A 23,680-nucleotide genomic window follows, 5' to 3' on the forward strand; every position below is an offset into this window, starting at 1 on the left:
TAAGTGTCACACCCTGACCATAGTTTGCTTTGTATGTTTCTATGTTTTGTTTGGTCAGGGTGTGATCTGAGTGGGCATTCTATGTTGTGTGTCTAGTTTGTCTGTTTCTGTGTTTGGCCTGATATGGTTCTCAATCAGAGGCAGGTGTTAGTCATTGTCTCTGATTGGGAACCATATTTAGGTAGCCTGTTTGGTGTTGGGTTTTGTGGGTGATTTTCTCCTGTGTCAGTGTTTGTTCAACACGGGACTGTTTCGGGTTTACACGTTTGTTGTTTTTGTAGTTTATTCATGTATGGTTTTCTTATTAAAAACAAACATGAATTTCAACCACGCTGCGTTTTGTTCCTCCTCTCCTTCCCAGGAAGAACCCCGTAAAAATAAGGCCCAAAAGATATGCTCCGCTTTCTTTTTACATTTTATATAGCACCTTGCACTTTTTGTATTCTTTCGAGCATGGATTAAATTAATTATATTATTTTTGTATCTCGGCCTCCTTGGGTAGACCTTACCGTGAAATGTTTACTTAAAAGCGCTCAACCAACAGTGCGGTTCAAGAAAGAGTTAAGAAAATATTTACCAAATAAACTAAAGTAAAAAATAATAAAAAGTAACAAAATAAAATAACAATAACAAAGCTATATACAGGGGGTACCGATAAGTCAATGTGCGGAGGTACAGGTTAGTCGAGGTAATTTGTACATGTACGAAGAGATACCGAGTCAATGTGCGGAGGTACAGGTTAGTCGAGGTAATTTGTACATGTACGTAGAGATACTGAGTCAATGTGCGGAGGTACAGGTTAGTCGAGGTAATTTGTACATGTACGTAGAGATACTGAGTCAATGTGCGGAGGTACAGGTTAGTCGAGGTAATTTGTACATGTACGTAGAGATACTGAGTCAATGTGCGGAGGTACAGGTTAGTCGAGGTAATTTGTACATGTACGTAGAGATACCGAGTCAATGTGCGGAGGTACAGGTTAGTCGAGGTAATTTGTACATGTACGTAGAGATACAGAGTCAATGTGCGGAGGTACAGGTTAGTCGAGGTAATTTGTACATGTACGTAGAGATACTGAGTCAATGTGCGGAGGTACAGGTTAGTCGAGGTAATTTGTACATGTACGTAGGGGTGCAGTGACTATGCATAGATAATAAACAGTGAGTAGCAGCAGTCTAAAAAACAAATGGGGGGGGGTGTCAATGTAAATATTCCGGTGGCCATTTTATTAATTGTTCAGCAGCCTTATGGCATGGAGGTAGAAGCTGTTAAGGAACCCTTTGGTCCTAGACTAGGCGCTCCAGTACCGCTTGCTGTGCATCTAGGTATTACAGACTCGGTCAGGGAGAGGTTGAAAATGTCAGTGAAGACACTTGCCAGTTGGACCGGTGCATGCTTTGAGTACACGTCCTGGTAATCCGTCTAACCACGCGGCTTTGTGAATGTTGACCTGTTTAAAAGTCTTGCTCACATCGGCTTCCGAGAGCGTTATCACACAGTCATCCAGAACAGCTGGTGCTCTCATGCATGCTTGAGTGTCACTTGCCTCGAAGCGAGCATAAAAGGCATTTAGCTCGTCTGGTAGGCTTGCGTCACTGGGCAGCTTGCGGCTGGGTTTCACTTTGTATGTCCATAATTGTTTTCAAGCCCTGCCACATCCGACAAGTGTCAGAGCCGGTGTAGTAGGATTCAATCTTAATCCTGTAATGACGCTTTGCTTGTTTGATTGTTCGTCTGAGGGCATAGCGGGATTTCTTAAAAGCTTCCCGATTAGTGTCCCGCTCCTTAAAAGCGGCAGCTCTGGCCTTTAGCTCGATGTGGATGTTGCCTGTAATCCATGGCTACTGGTTGAGATATGTACGTACAGTCACTGTGGGGACAACGTTGTTGATGCGCCTTTTGATGAAGCCGATGACTGAGGTGGTATACTCCTCAATGTCACAATACTTCCAGTTTATACATACTATATACATTTTACAGACACAATTAGAGATTAAGTGGTATGAAAATTTGATCACGGTTATCAATAAGCTAGGAGTAAATGTCAGTTGGCTTGTCATAGCCGATCATTCAGAGTATCTCTACCTTATCCTGCTGTCTCTAGAGAGTTGAAAACAGCAGGTCTTTAATAGTATGACCCTCCTGCTGATGTTTAAACAGACACTACTAGTAAACAAACGGAAAAGCAATGATAACCAAGGAATGCTTAACCGTAATTGCTATTGTTACAAAATGTCCACAGGGGAGCGCAGTATAAGGAATCAGAATAACGCACACACAAACACACACCTATAACTAAAGGTTAAGACATCCTTCTCCTCTGGTACGTTCTGACAGTGCTTTTCTCTCCTCTCTGGCAGCTAAGGGAAAGGAGCATGTACATACTTCTTTAGCCAGACCTAAAGTGAAAACACACGGCTTGGATTGATCTTCAAATGTACTTTACTGAGGAATGTATCTGGGACACACAGCACACACTCAGACACACAGTCAGACACAAACTCACTTCATGTACACACACTTCAATAACACAACACAGGCATACATATGCCCTGTCATTGTCTCACACGGTGTTGTCATCCCAATAACAACACAAGTTTATCCTTGTTGCCTTTTAATAGTATGACCTTCCTGCTAATGTCTAAACACACACTACAGTAAACAAACGGAAGAGTAATGATAACCAAGGAATGCTTAACCATAATTGCTATTATTTCATGTCCACAGGGTAGAGTAGTGTAAAGGAATCAGAATCACACACCCATGATCCTTCCACAAGCCACAGTACATTTTTCAGTGTCACCCCTCCCCCCCTATATAGAGTGGAGGCATGTATTGAAAAGGACCTCACCAGTGCTATTGTATACATAGTCAGGAACAAGATAAGTGAGGAAGAAAGAGAAGTGTTGGTTTACAGGAGTGGCTTTTTACACGTCTGTAAAAAACGACATACAGTGTAGTGTGTAGGCATTATTTGTTTCTATATATTCCCTTATTCTACTTTTACACAATTTATGTACCAATTTGGTTTCAGATAAGTGTGTTTTGGGGTTTCTTTCTATTTTAATGTACAGGATCTTGACGAGGGTAAACTGGGGAGTGGTGACGTGAATGCTAGTGAAGGGAAGTCTTCAGGCGTGGCTGGATGGCCTAAATGACCTTAACCTGCCCACACATAAAACAACAGTCAAAGTGAAGAGTGTGTGTGTGTGTGTGTGTGTGTGTGTGTGGGGGGGGGGGGGTTCTTCTGTCCTTGTGGGGACCTAAAATCCCCAAAAGTCCCCACAAGGACAAAGGATAATTTTAAGTTTAGGGGTTAGGGTTACAATTAGGGTTGGGGTAAGAGCTTAATGGTTAGGTTTAGGGTTAGGAGTTTTATTTATAGTTTGGTTTACAGGTTAAGGTTAGGGTTAGGTTAAGGGGTTAGGGAAATTGAGATTTTTAATGGAAATATATGTCAGGTCCCCACGAGGAGAGAAGAACAAAACTTGTGTGTGTGATGACGCTCCCTCAATGTTCACAGGAAACCAGTGGGTTTTCCCCTTCCATTTTTAGGTGGCCAGAATAAATTGCCTACTATAACAACATGATGTTCAAAGTAAACCATTTGTCTTGGTTGGCTATCCACAGCAATGGAAAATGTTTAAACATCGCAAACACCATAGCAAAGTTCTGGAAAACAATAGAGGTGAGCAGCCAAAAACAAATACAAAAGCCACATAACAGGTGAACCAAAGTGGGCAAACATACTAGAAGTGCAAACATACCCAAACAAACAGAGCGTAACCATAGCCATTAAATAGACTTATGTTACAAAGAAAGAATTAAAAACCGTAAAACAATTATCAATCAACAAAAATAAATGAATTGTCCTGTCGATATTTTGTCTTGTACTACTAGTATGTTTTGCCTTCCTTTGACTCACGCACAGACACTTTAGCATGTGTTGGATCTTCATAACGCCCTCCCACATCCAAGGACACCAGCAGCTAACTGAGGGTGACTGACTGATGCCTGATGGGAAATACTAGGGTAATATAGAGGGTAACCCCATTGTCTAACGCGAGATCACGTCACTCCTACGAAATGCTCATCCCTCATCTGTCCTGTAGGATTCCCGAGCATCTGCCATTCAAAAATGAAAACATAGTTCCCTAATTTATGATATCACTACTATCCCATTGATTCTCTATGAAATAGAAATTTAGCAAGCTAAATTATTACACGTTGTGACAGTGATTTAATCATTTGCGATTGTCAGATAAAAGAACAAATTATGTGCAAGCACATCGGCTGTCAGAAGTCTCGAGCTATTGCTCGCCTGAGGTAGAGTATCTCATGATAAGCTGTAGACCACAATACCTACCGAGAGAGTTTTCATCTATATTCTTTGTAGCTGTTTACACACCACCACAGTTAGAGCCTGGCACTAAGACAGCATTGAATGAGCTGTATTCCACACACAGAGACATATTCAAAGCTCTCCCTAAACCTCCATTTGGCAAATCTGACCACAATTCTATCCTCCTGATTCCAGCGTACAAGCAAAAATTAAAGCAGGAAGCACCATTGGCTAGATCAATAAAAAAATTGTCAGAGGAAGCAAATGCTAAACTACAGGACTGTTTTGCTATCACAGACTGGAACATGTTCCGGGATTATTCCAATGACATTGAGGAATACACGACATCAGTCATTTGCATCATCAATAAGTGCATCGATGATGTCGTCCCCACAGTGACCGTACGTACATACCCCAACCAGAAGCCATGGATTACAGGCAGCATCCGCACTGAGCTAAAGGCGAGAGCTGCCGCTTTCAAGGAGCGGGACTCTAACCCGGAAGCTTATAAGAAATCCCGCTATGCCCTCCGACGAACCATCAAACAGGCAAAGCATCTATACAGGACTAAGATCGAGTCGTACTACACCGGCTCCGACGCTCGTCGGATGTGGCAGGGCTTGCAAACCATTACAGGCTACAAAGGGAAGCACAGCCGAGAGCTGCCCAGTGACATGAGCCTACCAGACGAGCCTACCAGACTAGCTAAACTACTTCTATGCTCGCTTCGAGGCAAATAACACTGAAACATGTATGAGAGCACCAGGTGTTCTGGAAGACAGAGTGATCACGCTCTCCGCAGCCGATGTGAGTAAAACCTTTAAACAGGTCAACATTCACAAGGCCGCAGGGCCAGACGGATTACCAGGATATGTACTGCGAGCATGTGCTGACCAACTGGCAAGTGTCTTCACTGACATTTTCACCCTCTCCCTGTCTGAGTCTGTAATACCAGCATGTTTTAAGCAGACCACCATAGTCCCTGTGCCCAAGAACACTAAGGTAACCTGCCTAAATGACTACCGACCCGTAGCAATGGTCATGGCTCACATCAACACCATCATCCCAGAAACCCTAGACCCACTCCAGTTTGCATACCGCACCAACAGGGGCGGCAGGGTAGCCTAGTGGTTAGAGCGTTGGACTAGTAACCGAAAGGTTGCAAGTTTGAATCCCCGAGCTGACAAGGTACAAATCTGTCGTTCTGCCCCTGAACAGGCAGTTAACCCACTGTTCCTAGGCCGTCATTGAAAATAAGAATTTGTTCTTAAGTGACTTGCCTACTAGTTAAATAAAGGCGAAAAAAAATACAACATTTAATGATCCACAGATGATGCAGTCTCTATTGCACTCCACACTGCCCTTTCCCACCTGGACAAAAGGAACACCTGTGTGAGAATGCTGTTCATCAACGACAGCTCAGCGTTCAACACCATAGTGTTCTCAAAGCTCATGAATAAGCTAAGGACCATGGGACTAAACACCTCCCTCTGCAACTGGATCCTGGACTTCCTGACGGGCCGCCCCCAGGTGGTAAGGGTAGGTAACAACACATCCACCATGCTGATCCTCAACATGGGGGCCCCTTAGGGGTGCATGCTCAGCCCCCTACTGTACTCCCTGTTCACTCATGACTGCACAGCCAGGCACGACTCCAACAACATCATTAAGTTTGCTGATGACACAACAGTGGTAGGCCTGATTACCGAAAACGATGAGGCAGCCTATAGGGAGGAGGTCAGAGACCTTGTGGTGCCAGGACAACAACCTCTCTCTCAACGTGATCAAGACAAAGGAGATGATTGTGGACTACAGGAAAAAGAGGACCGAGCACACCCCCATTCTCATCGACGGGGCTGCAGTGGAGCAGGTTGAGAGCTTCAAGGTCCTTGGTGTCCACATCATCAACAAACTAACATGGTCCATGCACAACAAGACAGTCGTGAAGAGGGCACGACAAAACGTATTCCCCCTCAGGAGACTGAAAAGATTTGGAATGGGTCCTCAGATCGTCATTACAGGCTACAAAGGGAAGCACAGCACCATCGAGAGCATCCTAACTGGTTGCAACACTGCCCGGAATGGTAACTGCCCGGCTTCCAACCGCAAGGCATTACAGAGGGTAGTGCGAACGGCCCAGTACATCACTGGGGCCAAGCTTCCTGCCATCCAGGACCTCTATACCAGGCGGTGTCAGAGGAAGGCCCTAAAAATGTTCAAAGACTCCAGCCACCCTAGTCATCTTCTCTCTGCTACCGCACAGCAAGCGGTACCGGAGCGCCAAGTCTAGGTCCAAGAGGCTTCTAAACAGCTTCTACGCCCAAGCCATAAGACTCCTGAACATCTAGTCAATTCGCTACCCAGACTATTTGCTTTTTGTGGATGTATTCAGCATTGTGTGTGCAGCACAAGCTAGCTGGTTGGTTGGTTAGCAGCATCCCATTAGTTTTATATGAAGCGTGACTAGCTCAGCCAGCAAGCTAATGTAATGTTGGACTAATTTAAGCTAGCTTTCATTGTCAATCTTAAGAAATACAGTTAGTTTGTGGTTGTGGTTAGGTAGGGGTAGAAGTGGGGTAAAGATAACTGGCCAAGCAAGGGGAGCAGTGGTGGTGGTTAGGTAGAAAATGATGAATATGGATAATTATCTGAAATCCTTCCCTTCTCAAAACACGAAAGGCCTGGCTATTCAATTATTTCTAAACTAAATTGGAAATGGTGAGACCTTTTTTAAGCCCATAAGCACCGTGGCATTTGGAATCTGCCTTCAAACCCCTATAAGGGGCATCCGTCTAAATGCCTACAATCCCTATAGGATTCACACCCGAGTCATGCATTTAATGGAAACTATGATTGACTGTGGTAACCCCATTACCTACATGTACTTGTTCATAATGGTAAGCGCATTAGCACATAGATTATAGCACTTTAATGATTTACTTTCAGACATCTCATGGAGTGCCTTTCAATTGAGGAATTTACAGGGTACGGTAACACACTTTGACATACTGAGTGGGTTTCTATTTTGATACTGTTTACGCTGTACATTTTTCATTTGAGTGCAGATTTAACACGACACAAATAAGCAACCTGGGAGTACTTTGGGGCTTGAAGAAACTGTCCACAAACACTTTAACAATCACCAAAGGGCTAAATTAGTATTTTTTTGTTTGGCTTGATATTATTATCTTCTCTCACCTCACACGGAAACTATATCTATCCTCGCTGTTTTTGTTTATCTTTCAGGGATAATTTGGAAAATGATAGGCTTTCTATTTTGTGTTAAGTCAAATTATATCTTGAATGGTTAATCTTTTCATTGTGAAGTCCCTAATTCATCTCCAGTCGTTAGTGCTAAAATGACATCAGTCGCTTTGTCCAAACAACATCCACGAAATCCTCATCAAGGGAACAGTTAGTCGTGCCCACGAGCAAATACGAGAGAAGAAAAAAAATGACAGAATGAGCGTTTCTTCCCCTTCGTGATAATTGAATTAAAACGCGAGTGCGCATCGTTTTAGCTTTTAAATATAGCTTGGCCGCATCCTAACACACTTCTGTGTGCTGCAATTAGCGACTCGAGTTAGTGTAGGCTGAGGTGAAGTGTTGCTTGAGGCAAAAACACACTCGCTGTGTGGAGTAGCAGCAGGAGCAAACACAACAACAGTCGACACTATGGAGGCTTGAGTAGTTAGCTTGCACACTCAGCTGCAAGAGGGAGAAGTGGGTTACGGTTAGCCTTATGCTAGCTCACTAACGGCTTGCACAGGTTTTCGTGTCCTACTCCACGGACCTACTGGGCTAACCCTAAGCGACCTCCAACTTCACTGTATCCATCCATCTCTCCCTGGCCGGCTGCTTAAGTGCCAACAAAGTCTCCCTGAGTCATTGATGCAAGGCGGGAATACTGAGAGGGTCCTGATTTATGAGGAGATTGTGTGTGTGTTTTCATGTGTCCCCCCCTTCCAGAGTCTAGTCTCATAGGGTGTCACATGTGAGTACCCTTGAATTGCCTGTGCTGGGGGAGAAAGAGAATGAGTGAGATGGATAGGAATAGAGAGACAGACAAAGAGGAAAAGGGGAAGAGGGCCACGCTTGAGGATACACTTGACCCGTCCCTTGAACAACTGCTATGTGTGGCCCTGCACAAACAATAATCTGGAATTATTACAACGAGCACATGGTTCAAAAGATCTATCCTACGCATTGTTTTGCATTGGATAAACAAACATTGGCTTTTGATCCACTTGCATTTTTGATCACGGAGTGATCTCGTCTGACCACACTTGGCTAGTTGCTATTTCATGCGGTCTATGGTACCTAAACCCTGAAAGAAATGAATGGGGGCCTGGGCGCTATAATGACCTGTCTCATTAACAGTCACGCCGCCTGCCAAAAACGCACCATCTGGCCGGGTTGTGTAACGTCCCATGTGTTCGGGGCACAGACTGGGTGCATTCGGGTTCCCGCAAGGAGTGTGTGTATGTGTGTGACTTTGTCTGAATGAGTGTGGACAGCGGACTCCAAAAGTCTAGACCACACACAAACCTTTTCTACAACGTCAGGAAAGATATTGTCCAGTGCAACCCTTCACATCTGGCTTGGGTCACCATCATCTAGGCTGCTGCTGCCGCACAATAATAATAACCAAAGACTCTTAAAACACAGATGTCTGTGATAGTAAGGTGCTCTGGTATTTCGCCATGCCTCCAATCTCCCATTTTTTCCCCCTCTGCTTTCTCTTTGAGATTGAACGTCAGAAGAACATCTGGTAGAGGTGCAACAGAACTGGAGCGTTTGTGGGGAAAATCCAAGCAAAGCCTTCACTGAACATGCCCCATGTTGTAGGGTACTAAAGGCTAAATCTACTTCCTTTTTAGCCCGTCTGAAGGTTATTTTCTCATTCTGAACTTCACTAATGGTAGATTCTAATGATGTGGTTTGGTTGATACATGACTATGTAGTATCAGTGTTGAACAGATGTACATTTACAGCAAATGTCACGAACAGAGGTTAAAGAGGCTTAATTGAATGGTTAGCAGTAAGTAATGTATATTATAGATTAAGCCTCTCACCCAGATACTTTAGGTTGAACCAAACCAATGCCGTACAGGCCAAAATCTGGCAACCAAATAAAGCTCTACTGTATATCGCCAAAGGGGGCGGAAATGAAGATCTGGAAAAACTGGGACCATGTGGATTTCATGACACACACACACACACACAGCACACACACACACAAGAATGCACACACACAAACAGCATGGGTGACATGAGCAGAAACAATAGTCATGGCATTCTATCCATGGTCTGAAACAGGGTCACCATTAAGCCCTTTGAACAGAACTACATTCCAGCGGACAGATCTATGGAAAGTTATTCCCTTTTATCTCCCCGGTCCACTCACTAAGCATGTCCTCACTGAAACCTCTTACTCCTCTCTCTCATTTTGTACTTGGTGCACTCAACAAACACACTTTGCGAGAGAATTCAGAGAGGGCGACAAAAGTTGGTTTGCGGGATAGGATACAGTCAATGGTACCACAGTTTGAAGTCAGAAAAATAAAGATGAGGTGGCTCTGTGTGGAGATTGAACACCCTTCCTAAATCCGCCACCATGCTAAAGTTAAATAACAGCATCATTTGAGTGATCAATCAAAAGATAAGAGTACAGTGTTCAAGGGCTACAGTGTTGATACTGTGCCTTAATACTTGATCGAATGTTTGACATTGATTCCTTTCCAGGTTTCTAAACAGTAATACATCCACTAACTGAACACCGGAGACTGCTGTCCTCTAGGAGTGTGCTGTAGGGACGGATGGTATAATATCTATTATTATCCATTTGTGGCAGTAATGCATTTTACAGCTAGTCCCTATTTTAAAATCATTTCTGGGGTCTCGAAGAAATTCTTCCACGACATTCTGTCTGATCCTAATCTGCCAGTCAAAGTCTTTGTAGCTTGGTTGCGAGGTCGGAGCACTGGTGGATGCCGTATATACTCAAATTGTTACCGGGAGAGTACAGCGCACCTTCCCATCCCGGTGCCACAGGGATGTCTCAAAGCCCCACAACAGCAGCTTCCAGCTTCCTGCAGCTCGAGTAAAAGAGCTATTTGTGGTTCGGTACTTGAAAAAGAAACCCAGTGTGGTGTGTGCCTCTCTAAGACGACCCCAAACTTTGAGAGGAAAGGCGAACGGTTTCTTATGGTTTGCAGAGTGAGGCACTTCAGCCGTTTGCTCCTAAAGAAGGGGTTAAGGGGCGATAGGACAAGACCCCTGGATGGAGTGGGTACTACTCCAGATCTGTCGACTACTCCTCTTTTTGGTCCCTTTTGTCTACTTTCATGACAGTGCAACACAGCAGGGCTTCAGCTGACTCATTTGAAGCCACGGAGATCCAGCAGAGTGCATAAGCCAAAGGAGGGCAATGATTTGTGAGTGGCAGAGAAAATCTGGACTTTACAGTGAAATGTTGATTCAGTGTTACTTCATGATGGTTCTGGTTAAATTGTACTGTACTTTAAATAGGTACAGTAAGGAATTAAAGCTTGTAATGGGATTTCCAGGGTAAGTCAACAACATTCCTCTCGCAGCTAGCCTAAGGTTTTTTTCACTCCCGCTATAAACATTTTATTGAACGCACAAAATCAGCTTTACGTTCTTGCAAAGCAAGAAGACAGTGTTTTTTATTTATCCCAGATACCGTGATTTTGACCGGCTAAAAGCCATTGTGCATTTATGGGATACTTGCATGCACCAGCAAAATCATGAGAAGTGTTAGGAAAGGTCTATATTTTTAACACAGCTACGGAGTATGGCAAGAGAGAGGAAAAAGGAGAGATAGCCTTTCGCTTAGTAAGACCCTCATTTCAACTTGTATAAGACTTCAACAAAGACATGGGGGGGGGGGGGGGGGGGGGGGGGGCTACCAAAAGGCAAAAGGCCTCCTGTGGGTACACGGGTTGGGATTAAAAATATAAATAAATTATATAAAAATATAGGACAAAACACACATCACGACATGAGACAACACTACATAAAGAGAGACCTAAGACAACAACATAGCACGGCAGGAACACATGACAACACAGCATGTTAGCAACACAACATGACAACAACACGGTAGAAACACAACATGGCAGCAGCACAACATGGTAGCAGCACAAAACAGGGTACAAACATTATTGGGCACAGACAACAGCACAAAGGGCAAGAAGGTAGAGACAACAATACATCAGGCAAAGCAGCCACAACTGTCAGTAAGAGTGTGCATGATTGAGTCTTCGAATGAAGAGATTGAGATAAAACTGTCCAGTTTGAGTGTTAGTTGCAGAATGTTCCAGTCTCTAGCTGCAGCGAACTGAAAAGACGAGTGACCCAGGGATGTGTGTGCTTTGGGGACCTTTAGCAGAATGTGACTGGCAGAACGGGTGTTGTATGTGGAGGATGTGGGCTGCAGTAGATATCTCAGATAGGGGGGAGTGAGGCCAAAGAAAGTTTTATAAATAAGCATCAACCAGTGGGTCTTGCGACAGGTATACAGAGATGACCAGTTTACAGAAGAGTATAGAGCGCAGTGATGTGTCCTATAAGGAACATTGGTGGCAAATCTGATGTCGGAATGGTAAAGAACATCTAGCCGCTCGAGAGCACCCTTACCTGCCGATCTATAAATTACGTCTCCGTAATCTAGCATGGGTAGGATGGTCATCTGAATCAGAGTTAGTTTGGCAGCTCTGGTGAAGGAGGAGCGATTACGATAGAGGAAACCAAGTCTAGATTTAACTTCAGCCTGCAGCTTTGATATGTGCTGACAGAAGGACAGTGTACCGTCTAGCCATACTCCCAAGTACTTGTATGAGGTGACTACCTCAAGCTCTAAACTCTCAGAGGTAGTAATCACACCTGTGGGGAGAGGAGCATTCTTCTTACCAAACCACATGACCTTTGTTTTGGAGGTGTTCAGAACAAGGTTAAGGACAGAGAAAGCTTGTTGGACACCAAGAAAGCTTTGCTGTAGAGCGTTTAAAACAACATCCGGGGAGGGGTCAGCTGAGTATAAGACTGTGTCATCTGCATATACATGGATGAAAGCGCTTCCTACTGCCTGAATTATGTTGTTGATGTAAATTGAGAAGAGCGTGGGGCCTAGGATCGAGCCTTGGGGTACACCCTTGGTGACAGGCAGTGGCTGAGACAGCAGATGTTCTGACTTCATACACTGCACTCTTTGAGAGAGGTAGTTAGCAAACCAGACCATAGACCCTCAGAGACAACAATACTCCTTAGCCTGCCCACAAGAACGGAATGGTCTACTGTCTCAAAAGCTTTGGCCAAATCAATAAAAATAGCAGCACAACATTGCTTAGAATCAAGGGCAATGGTGACATCATTGAGGATCTTTAAGGTTGCAGTGACACATTTAAACAGTGTTTCATCTGGGATGTTTCTCAGGTTTCCTCTAGAAGTTACAATCATGACAAGGCTGTAGCCGTAACTCAGGAGCACGACAATCCATCAAATAAACATATATCTCAAATCAGTTGCTCTCTTTAGTTCAGAAAGCAGGACTTAAGTGTGGGTATCTCAACCTCGACAATGATAAATAACAAATAACTGGTCCTGGTGCTGGAGTCTAGTTTAGTGGCAGTGCTGTAAACTCTAGGCCACATATCGCCCTGGTGACGAGGATTCAAATCCTGTCAGTGCCACTTCAGTTATGTCTTTCTCTTTCTTTGAAGTTTTTCAATACATTTTAATATTTGTAGCTACCTTTTAAGTTAATACCTGCAGTCAACTTGTACAATACGTTAGGAGATAAAGCAGATCGCGTTCTTCATTTCACCTGTCACATTATGAAGCTTACCGTAGTTCCCCAGAGCAGTTGATCCAGTCACGTTTGTTTGTAAATAACACAATGGGAGAAAGCTGGAGCTGGTGAGTCCATAGCAGTCGATATAATGCATTCGGAATGTATTCAGACCCCTTGACTTTTTGCACATTTTGTTGCATTACAGCCTTATTCTAAAATGTATTAAATTAAATGTTTTCCTCATCAATCTACACACAATATCCCATAATGACAAAGGGAAAAGTTTTTGTTTGTTTTTTTTGCTCATTTATAAAAAATAAAAAAACATAAGTACATAAGTATTCAGACCCTTTGCTATGAGACTCGAAATTGAGCTCAGGTGCATCCTGTTTCCATTGATCATCCTTGAGATGTTTCTACAACTTGATTGGAGTCCACCTGAGGTAAATTCAATTGATTGGACGTGATTTGAAAAGGAACACACCTGTCTATATAAGGTCCCACAGTTGACAGTGCATGGCAGGGCAAGAACCAAGCCATGAGGATGAAGAAATTGTCCATAGACATCCGAGACAGGATTGTGTCGGGGCACAGATTTGGGTAAGGGTATCAAAAAATGTCTGCACCCTTGAAGGTCCCCAAGAACACAGTGGCCTAAATGGAAGAAGTTTGGAACTACCAAGAATCTTCAGGGATTTGACCAAGAACCCAATGGTCACTCTGATAGAGCTCCAGTTCCTCTGTGAGGATGTGAGAACCTTCCAGAAGGACAACCATCTCTGCAGCACTCCACCAATCAGGCCTTTATGGTAGAGTGGCCAGGCGTAAGCCACTCCTCAGTAAAAGGCACATGACAGCCCGCTTGGAGTTTGCCAAAAGGCACCTAAAGGACTCTCAGACCATGAGAAACAAGATTCTCTGGTCTGATGAAACCAAGATTGAACTCTTTGGCCAGAATGCCAAGCGCCATGTCTGGAGGAAACCTGGCACCATCCCTATGGTGAAGCATGGTGGTGCCAGCATCATACTGTGGGGATGTTTTTCAGTGTCAGGGACTGGGAGTCTAGTCAGGATCGACAGAAAGATGAACGGAGCAAAGTACAGAGAGATCCTTGATGAGATCCTTGATGAAAAGAATGGGAAACTCCCCAAATATAGGTGTGCCAAGCTTGTAGTGTCATACACAAGAAGACTCGAGGCTGTAATCGCTGTCAAAGGTGCTTCAGTCACTAAGTAAAGGATCTGAATACTTATGTAAATGTCATATTTAAATTTTGTTTTGCAAAAATTTCTAAAAAACAGTTTTTGCTTTGACATTATGGTATATTGTGTGTAGACTGATGATGTGGAAAAAGTCAAGGGGTCTGAATACTTTCCGAAAGCACTGTATCTATTGGCGAGTCTCTGTTAAGCGGCGGACATGAGACAATGAAGCTACCTACACTCACTACTAAATGTTTGCTCTCTGATATCTTAAAATGGATTTCTGCCAGAAGTCAAAGAGCTCTGGATGAGTTATCTGTAGTTGCCATTTTTTCCTTGTGCTTCCTACTAGCGTTTTTTTTCTTCTCTGTTCTCCTCCCCTCGGCTCACTTTCGCTTGTAAATGTCCACTCAACGAAAATGACATTCGGTAGCTACTAGCTATGCTTGTATAACTTTATAAACTGGATTTGCCTATCATTGCACCTAGTTTATGTTTGTTTTCGCTCATTAGCATTTAGCTAACAGAGTCTATATGATTTCGCTATTAGTTGGTTCTGATTTTGTTAGCATTCTGGTAATAGACGGCCATTGGGCTTTTCTTGCGTTTTTAGAACCCCCTTGTGTGCTATGCCGGTAATACCGTAAATCCAGGGATAAGAGAAGGATGTAAAATTTGGATACCGCCCAAGCCTACTTCTGATGTTCCTTTTGCATTGATCCCAATGCCCTGCTGTTCTGGAAGGAAAGAATGTGGGACACGCTGGGATGCCTGTAAGGTGCTTTTAGGTCTGGCCGTGTGGTTTGCAGTAACTTATCCCTGAACCTAAACTACAGGTAGGGTCAGAGTCAGAACAAGACCATGACGATGGTCAGGCTAGGGCCAGGAGCCCAGGGTAAAGAGCAGGGACAGGGCTAGAGCCAGGGTGCAAACTAGACCAGAACAAGGGCAAGAATCATACCAGGGTCAGGGCGAGAGACTGTGACAGATCTAGCGCAAGGGCAAGTGCTCCGGCTAAAAAAAGCAAACGGGCCAAGGCTAGGGTCGGGGGCAGGGATGACTCAGTCCACCACTGAAGATCTGAAGTGCCTAGTCATGAGCGATTAACCTAAATGTCGGTTTATTTTAGTTTTGTAAATAACTAATAGACCGGTGTCGGTTCAATTATTTGAATTCCACTTTGTGTGTTTATTTTCTGTGCCGTTTCTCTAGAGAGATTTCTCTCTGGGACATATTGTACAACTCACCATAATTAAGCGGGGTGTGGCCCAGCTGGGCTACAGCCTTCCCCTATGGAACAAGGGCAGGACTGACGGGCTGGTGCCCAACTGGAGGGCAGGCTGTGGGGAGTGAGAGAGTGATGAAAGGAGCTGTTGTCTGGGGGCTAAGTCCCCGCTGGTGGAGGATAAAGAAAGCATAAAGACAGAGGGATGACGAAAGAGGGACGGAGAATTCATCATGTTCTCAGAAACATCATTGACAGAGTCGCACACATATGGTCAGACACAGACACTGAGTTTCATACATTACATTTTCCCTCAATTAAAGATTGGGCTTGCTTCATTTAAACAAGGTTTGGGGACATCTTACCAAGATGGAAGACAGTGTTAAGTTGATAAGCAGAATCACTGCTTGGCTGGAACAAAAGCCTGCATCCACCACATAGGTTACGAGGTTATGATTTCCCACCCGATTTAAACCATCCAGCCAAAATAAATGGTTGAAAACAGTAGCTAAAACAGAAAGGAAATATAAACTAGGGCCGAAAGTTTAGGGTAAGTATTTCCCTTCCACCATGTCATGGAGGTCACAGTACATCTGGTGATGTTTTGTTGTCGTCTTGTGATCAAAACAGCCTAACCATGTATTATGGTGCAGACCATAAATGTGACTTAATCTAAATATGTCTCTGAAGAAAAAGGAGTCAGTCACTCTATTTCGAGGGGGCCGTTGGGAGCTAGATGATGCGGTGGGCCGTTCTGACGAGCTCGAATGTCTGTGGCGAGCCGCCACTGTTTACATAGCGAACGACAGGATTTTTAATCTTACATGTCATTGGGATTCACTAAGGCCCAGGAGACAATAGGGGAACAAAACACAGAGGCAAATTTAAACGTAAGGCTTTTCTTTGTCTATAGACCCAAGAAGAGAGCATGAATTGAAGCGATGTCCCTCTGCCAATATTCAAGCAGGACAGATTCCATCCATGCCAAAATGAGTTACTAACTGTGGCCAGAGACCTGCTTAACTGAAGTATTTTTATTGTAAAGTGTTTCCAGCCCTGGTTATTTTTTGTCTTTGTATACCGCATAACATACCCAAGAGGAGAAGCTAGCTAAATAATAATACAGTATCAGGGTATGTGCAGGTTCCATGAAGCTGGATTTAAGACCTTTTTATGCCACTTGAAATGTAATTTAATACTCATTTTGAGGGCTGCGTGTCGTGGTGGCAGAATTTCCACAATAGTGTGCCACACAACTGCTAATTTTCCCCTCCAGAAATGAGCCCATGTTGGCAAAAAGTCGTATTTTTTCTAGGGCTGGCTCTTTCACCAAGAGCTATAGCCCACATGGTTCATATTGTCAGGCAGGTGTGCTTTTTAGCAATGAGCATTCTCCTGTAGCCTAACGGATGTAGTAGCATAGTGGCTAGGCTATAGATGGCTGAAGCATGGGGTTGCCCATCTGCATTTGTTTAGGCTAATCATTAGCTAGATCACAAACGCTAAGTGTTCCAAATTTTGGCTTCAATACCAATACTCTACTGAACAAAAATGTAAAACGCAAAATGCAACAATTTCAACGAGTTACCGTTCATATAAAGGAAATCAGTCAATTGAAATGAATTAATTAGGCCCTAATCTATGGACTTCACATGATGGGCAGGGGCGCAGCCAAGGGTTGGCCTGGGAGGGCATAGGCCCACCCACTGGGGAGCCAGGTTTAGCTAATCAGAATTAGTTTTTCCTCACAAAAGGGCTTTACAGAAATAGTCCTCAGTTTCATAAGCTGTCCGGGTGGCTGGAATCAGATCATCCAGCGGGTGAAGAAACCGGATGTGGAGGTCCTGGGCTGGCGTGGTTACACGTGGTCTGCAGTTGTGAGGTTGGTTGGACTTACTGCCAAATTCTCTAAAATGACATTGGAGGAGGCTTATGTTAGAAAAATTTACATTAAATTCTCAGTGGACATTCCTGCAGTCAGCAAGCCAATTGCACACTCCCTCAAAACTTGAGGAATGTGTGGCATTGCGTTGTGTGACAGAACTGCACATTTTAGAGTGGTATTTTAATGTCCCCAGCACAACGTACAAACGTGTTTGTTTCTATATATTTTTTCTATTTTTGGCACTTTTACCCCTTTTTAGTTCCAACCGCCGTGTCTTTGTGAGACGCAGAGTAGGTGAACGGATGATCTCCGCACGTGTGGTTCCCACCATGAAGCATGGAGGAGGAGGTGTGATGGTGCTTTGCTGGTGACACTGTGATTTATTTAGAACTCACTTAACCAGCATGGCTACCACAGCATTTTGCAGCAATACGCCATCCCATCTGGTTTGTGCTTAGTGGGACAATCATTTGTTTTTAAACAGGACAGTGACCCAACACACCTCCAGGCTGTGTAAGGGCTATATGACCAAGGAGAGTGATGGAGTGCTGCATCAGATGACCTGGCCTCCAGAATCCCCCGACCTTAACCCAATTGAGATGGTTTGGGATGAGTTGGACGGCAAAGTGAAGGAAAAGCAGCCAACAAGTGCTCAGTATATGTGGGACCTCCTTCAAGACTGCTGGAAAACCATTCCAGGTGAAGCTGGTTGAGAGAATGCCAAGAGTGTGCAAAGCTGTCATCAAGGCAAAGGGTGGCTACTTTGAAGAATCGCAAGTATAAAATATATTTTGATTTGTTAAACACTTTTTTGGTTACTAAATGATTCCATATATGTTATTTCATAGCTTTGATGTCTTCACTACTATTCTAAAATGCAGAAAATATTAAAAAATAAAGAAAAACCCTGGAATGAGTAGGCATCCAAACTTTTGAATAGTACTGTATGTAAATGTAATATTACATTTTTTATTATTATTATAAATTAGCAAAAACTTCGAAAAACATATTGCTTTGTTATTATGGGGTATTGTGAACAGATTGATGAGGGGGGGAAACTATTTGAATCCAATTTAGAATAAAGCTGTAACGTCACCAAATGTGGAAAAAGTCAAGGGTTCTGAATACTTTCCGAATGCACTGAATGTATATAATGGTGTGAAATGGCCAGTATATGAATAGAAAAGCTGTGTACAGCAAAGGACAGGTGTTACAACAATATATAGGATGAGCCTTGATTAGATTACAGTATATACCGTTGAAATCGGAAGTTTACATACACTTAGGTTGGAGTCATTAAAACTCATTTTCAACCACTCAACAAATTTCTTGTTAACAAACTATAGTTTTGGCAAGTCAATTAGGACATCTACTTTGTGCATGACACAAGTCATTTTCCAACAATTTTTTACAGACAGATTATTTCACTTCTAATTCACTGTATCACAATTACAGTGGGTCAGAAGATTTCATTCACTATGTTGACTGTGCCTTTAAACAGCTTGGAAAATTCCAGAAAATTATATTATTATATTATATCATTATTATATCATCATATTTAGAAGCTTCTGATAGGCTAATTGACATAATTTGAGTCAATTGGAGGTGTACCTGTGGATGTATTTCAAGGCCTACCTTCAAACTCAGTGCCTCTTTGCTTGACATCATGGGAAAATCAAAAGAAATCAGCCAAGACCTCAGCAAAAAATTGTAGACCTCCACAGGTCTGGTTCATCCTTGGGAGCAATTTCCAAATACCTGAAGGTACCACGTTCATCTGAACAGACAATAGTACACAAGTATAAACCCCATGGGACCACGCATCCGTCATACCGCTCAGGAAGGAGACGCGTTCTGTCTCCTAGAGATGAACGTACTTTGGTGCGAAAAGTGAAAATCAATCCCAGAACAACAGCAAAGGACGCTGTGAAGACGCTGGAGGAAACAGGTACAAAAGTATCTATATCCACAGTAAAACGAGCCCTATATCGACATAACATGAGAGGCCGCTCAACAAGGAAGAAGCCACGGCTCCAAAAACGCCATAAAAAGCGACTACGAATTGGAATTGCACATGGGGACAAAGATCGTACTTTTTGGAGAAATGTCTTCTGGTCTGATGAAACAAAAATAGAACTGTTTGGCCATAATGACCATCGTTATTTTGGGAGGAAAAGGGGGGGAAGAACATCATCCCAACCATGAAGCACGGGGGTGGCAGCATCATGTTGTGGGGGTGCTTTGCTGCAGGAGGGACTGATGCACTTCACAAAATAGATGGCATCATGAGGCAAGAAAATGATGTGGAAATATTAAAGCAACATCTCAAGACATCAGTCAGGAAGTTAAAGCTTGGTCGCAAATGGGTCTTCCAAATGGACAATGACCCCAAGCATACTTCCAAAGTTGTGGCAAAATGGCTTAAGGACAAAAAAGTCAAGGTATTGGAGTGGCCATCACAAAGCCCTGACCTCAATCCTATAGAACATTTGTGGGCAGAACTGAAAAGGCGTGTGCGAGCAAGGACTACAAATACACCAGCTCTGTCAGGAGGAATGGGCCAAAATACCCCCAACTTATTGTGGTAAGCTTTTGGAAGGTTACCCGAAATGTTTGACCCAAGTTAAACAATTTAAAGGCAATGCTAAAAAATACTAATTGAGTCTATGTAAACTTCTGACCCAATGGGAGTGTGGTGAAAGAAATAAAAGCTGAAATAAATCATTCTCTCTACTATTATTCTGACATTTCACATTCTTAAAATAAAGTCGTGCTCCTAACTGACCTAAGACAGGGAATTTTTACTAGGATTAAATGTTAGGAATCGTGGAAAAACTCATTTTAAATGCAAATAGCTAAGGTGTATGTAAACTTCCGACTTCAACTGTACATGTGAAGTGGGTAAAACAGTATAGAAACATTATTAAAGTGACTAGTGTTCAATGACTATGTACATAGGGTAGCAGTCTCTAAGGTGCAGGGTAGAGAACCGGGTGGTAGCCGGCTAGTTACAGTAACTAAGGTTCAGGGCAAGGTACTGGGCGGAGGCAGGCTACTGGTGACTATTTAACAGACGGATGGCCTGGAGATGGAATCTGTTTTTCAGTCTCTCGTCCCAGCTTTGATGCACCTGTACTGTCTCTCTTAGTAGCAGCACAATATAACGGAAACACTGTAGTCATCTCCGTCACATTTTTTAAGACCTTCGAAAAACTGAATTTAAAGGGATACTTCGGGATTTTGCTAATGATGCCGTTTATCTACTTCCCTAGAGTAAGGAAGATAAGAGGTAGTTTCTCCAGCCAATGCCAACTAGTATTAGCTAGTAGGTCCCCTTAGACTTCCAGTCATTGTGCTAACGCTAGTTAGCATTGGCTCGCGAAACTACCTCTAACTTCCTTCATTCTGGACATACAGACATAAAAATGGTACCCACTAGTCCACCTGAGTCTGGTGTCGTTAATCCTCCCTTTAAGACCTTTTAAGACTTTTTAAGGGCACCCTGAGTATAGATAGAATAAAATAAGGCTGGTATTTAAATCAATGGGAGATCAGGATAGTGCCTTTAGAAGTGTGCCGTGGCATTACTCTGTTTAGTTCTGAAGGCAAACCTGACTGTGAAGACATGTATTCACTGCAACCAGATTGACTAATTCTAATCAAGTGTCAAGTCCCTTCATCCTGGATCCCACTGCAGTACAAAACAAACACACTTCTGGAAGCACTACTTGGAAAGGTACTTACTGCAATCAATTGAATATTGGTCTAAAATAATTCTAAAACTAAAAGTGGAGAAAAATATCGACATTGTGAGGGCATTATTACCTGTCTATTTCAGTTCTGGATGTCGGTCAATTGGGGAACTTCAAAGCCCAGATACCTGGAAACAGAGAACAAACAGGAATCATGATAGTGCTGATAGAAGGTAGGCTTAACTTAACAGGTGTGTTACTGCACTGCAAATGTAGCCCTAGACGATACCGTGTGGATTTTGTAAGCCATAGTGATATTTTTGGTTGCATGTAAAGCTTCATTAGTAGAATGCTCGAGAATCCAATTCTCTCCCATTCTCCTAAATATATCACTTTCTTGCAGCTACTCTCTCCCGTTCCCACTCTCTTGTTTAAATGCACAGGCCTACAGTTTTGGAAAGTGGAAATAAAGTGTGAGGAGGAGAAAGAATAGAAAAAAGAAAAAAAAAGAGTCTTGCAACAGCCACATTTGAGAACTTTTCCTGTTGAGAGTCTACTGCTGCCATTCTACTGTTTCTCACTGTATCATCTCTCATTAACAGCATATCCACACAAGTTAATTTAACTGGAGGTGTTGTGAATGAATAAATATCTGCTGACTCTGTGTGTGTGTGTGTGTGTGTGTGTGTGTGTGTGTGTGTGTGTGTGTGTGTGTGTGTGTGTGTGTGTGTGTGTGTGTGTTACAAACTGCTTTCAAAAATGACATTTCCTTTGGGAAAGTGACTTATTGTCTAATCCATTTTAAAGTTTTGTTCCAAGACCTAGTAGGGTCTGGAATGCTTTGCCATTGTGTTTTAGCTAGCTATGAGTTGTTAGCTAACGTTAGTCATATTCATCACTAGTAATGTTAGGTATGTATAGGCTAGCTAAACCGATACAAGTCAGTCTTGATAAGATGAAATATATGCTACAGAAGTCAGAGAGCTACAGCACGCCAACTAGCTAGCTACTGTAGCTTGATGTTAAGCAAAAAAGTTATAAATCAAAAATTATGCGGGAATCAGACCCGGGTCAGGGCGAGACTGTGACAGATCTAGTGCAAGCTAACATCATTAATTCCGAGCTGCACAAAATGTCACCAAACAATGTCAGAAAGCTAGCTAACTAGCTAGCAAGCAAGCAAACATTTAAAATGTTGTCAAAGTAACGTTAGTTAGCTAGCTGGCTTGAAAGCCGTCTTAAAAAGTCTTACCTTGTCCAAAAGTCAACTTGGCTTTAACAAATATGATTGAGGAACTCCGATTTACTGTCATATTTTGGTTTTCAACAAAGTCCCACTTACAACCAAATGTCTTTTTACCATCAAGTTGATTAAATCAATTTCTATATTCGAACAACTAGCTATTTAAATGTTTTTAAAAAACGCGGGATTGCCTGCTGGGTGGATAGAAACTCTGTCCCAAAATACTCGCACGTTGGTTATTTTTCTTTTCCAGCTTCAAAGCCTTGCTCCACATCTGGCTCACGTTGGGGAAGCATGCTACTGGCTAAACAGCTGGCTACATTCTGATTCCCCACGACTGTCCGTGCGTCTTCGAACGGCTTAAGTGTTTCTCTTCAAACAAATCAAGATGTGTGCCGTCAACGTATAACAAGCAAGTGACATGTAGTCACACCGTTTATATTTCACAAAGTTGATATTTCAATTACAAATTGTCGACGTTTTCAAAAGGAGCAATCGTGACCAATGCCTCCGAGAGCACCGGAGACGAATGAACTGAAAAGCGTAGCAGTGCGGGCAGACACTTCAGTTGCAGAAACCCCTCACCAACTTTACCTATTCACATTGTACTGCACTCACTGGCCCAGTCTACGATTACTCTATCCAAGCAGCTAACAGTACTAGCCTAAAATCTCACTTCATGTAGGCTACAGTAGTCAGAGTACATAGTCTTGTGAAAGATTCGAGTTGAGTAGAGTGTGCATTTTACATTTAATTTACAAATTGTTTATTAAAACATATATGTATTTATATATATATATATATATATATATATATATATATATATAGCCCTTGTCTTGCACTTGTATGGTGCCAAACTTAAGTTAATTGTGAGAGCAAATGTCTTACCTCTGACTCTGAAGATACACTTTTTTCTTGTGTCTTCATATACCAGCCCAAACAACTATCTCTCCCCCTACTGTATTTATTTATTTAGCTCCTTTGCACCCCATTATTTCTATCTCTACTTTGCACATTTTTCCACTGCAAATCTACCATTCCAGTGTTTTACTTGCTATATTGTATTTACTTTGCCACCATGGACTTTTCTTTGCCTTTACCTCCCTTATCCATCCTCATTTGCTCACATTGTATACAGACTTATTTTTCTACTGTATTACTGACTGTAGGTTTGTTTTACTCCATGTGTAACTCAGTGTTGTTGTATGTGTCAAACTGCTTTGCTTTATCTTGGCCAGGTCGCAATTGTAAATGAGAACTTGTTCTCAACTTGCC

The 23,680-nt window shown here is 42.8% G+C and overlaps 1 protein-coding gene across 4 annotated transcripts in view; it reads right to left on the reverse strand.

Moving 5' to 3' along the window:
* LOC110492856 (gap junction gamma-1 protein) overlaps window positions 1-23,319 on the reverse strand; it is a 43,543-nt gene extending 20,224 nt beyond the window's left edge. The window contains exons 1-3 of one of the 4 annotated variants that reach the window (XR_016487178.1): window positions 22,415-23,045; window positions 21,296-21,350; window positions 15,804-17,493 (exon numbers count right to left, since the gene is read on the reverse strand). The gene's annotated coding sequence lies outside the window, so the exon portion shown is untranslated. Of the gene's footprint in view, window positions 1-15,607; window positions 15,743-15,803; window positions 17,494-21,295; window positions 21,351-22,414; window positions 23,094-23,293 lie in introns of those variants that run through there. The other 3 variants (XM_090202312.1, XM_036946556.2, XM_090202315.1) reach the window with 3 other exon arrangements.
* Window positions 23,320-23,680: the final 361 nt, after the last annotated feature.

Source organism: Oncorhynchus mykiss, chromosome 16, assembly GCF_057628025.1.
Source record: "Oncorhynchus mykiss isolate SJ-2025 chromosome 16, ASM5762802v1, whole genome shotgun sequence".
NCBI lineage: Eukaryota > Metazoa > Chordata > Actinopteri > Salmoniformes > Salmonidae > Oncorhynchus > Oncorhynchus mykiss.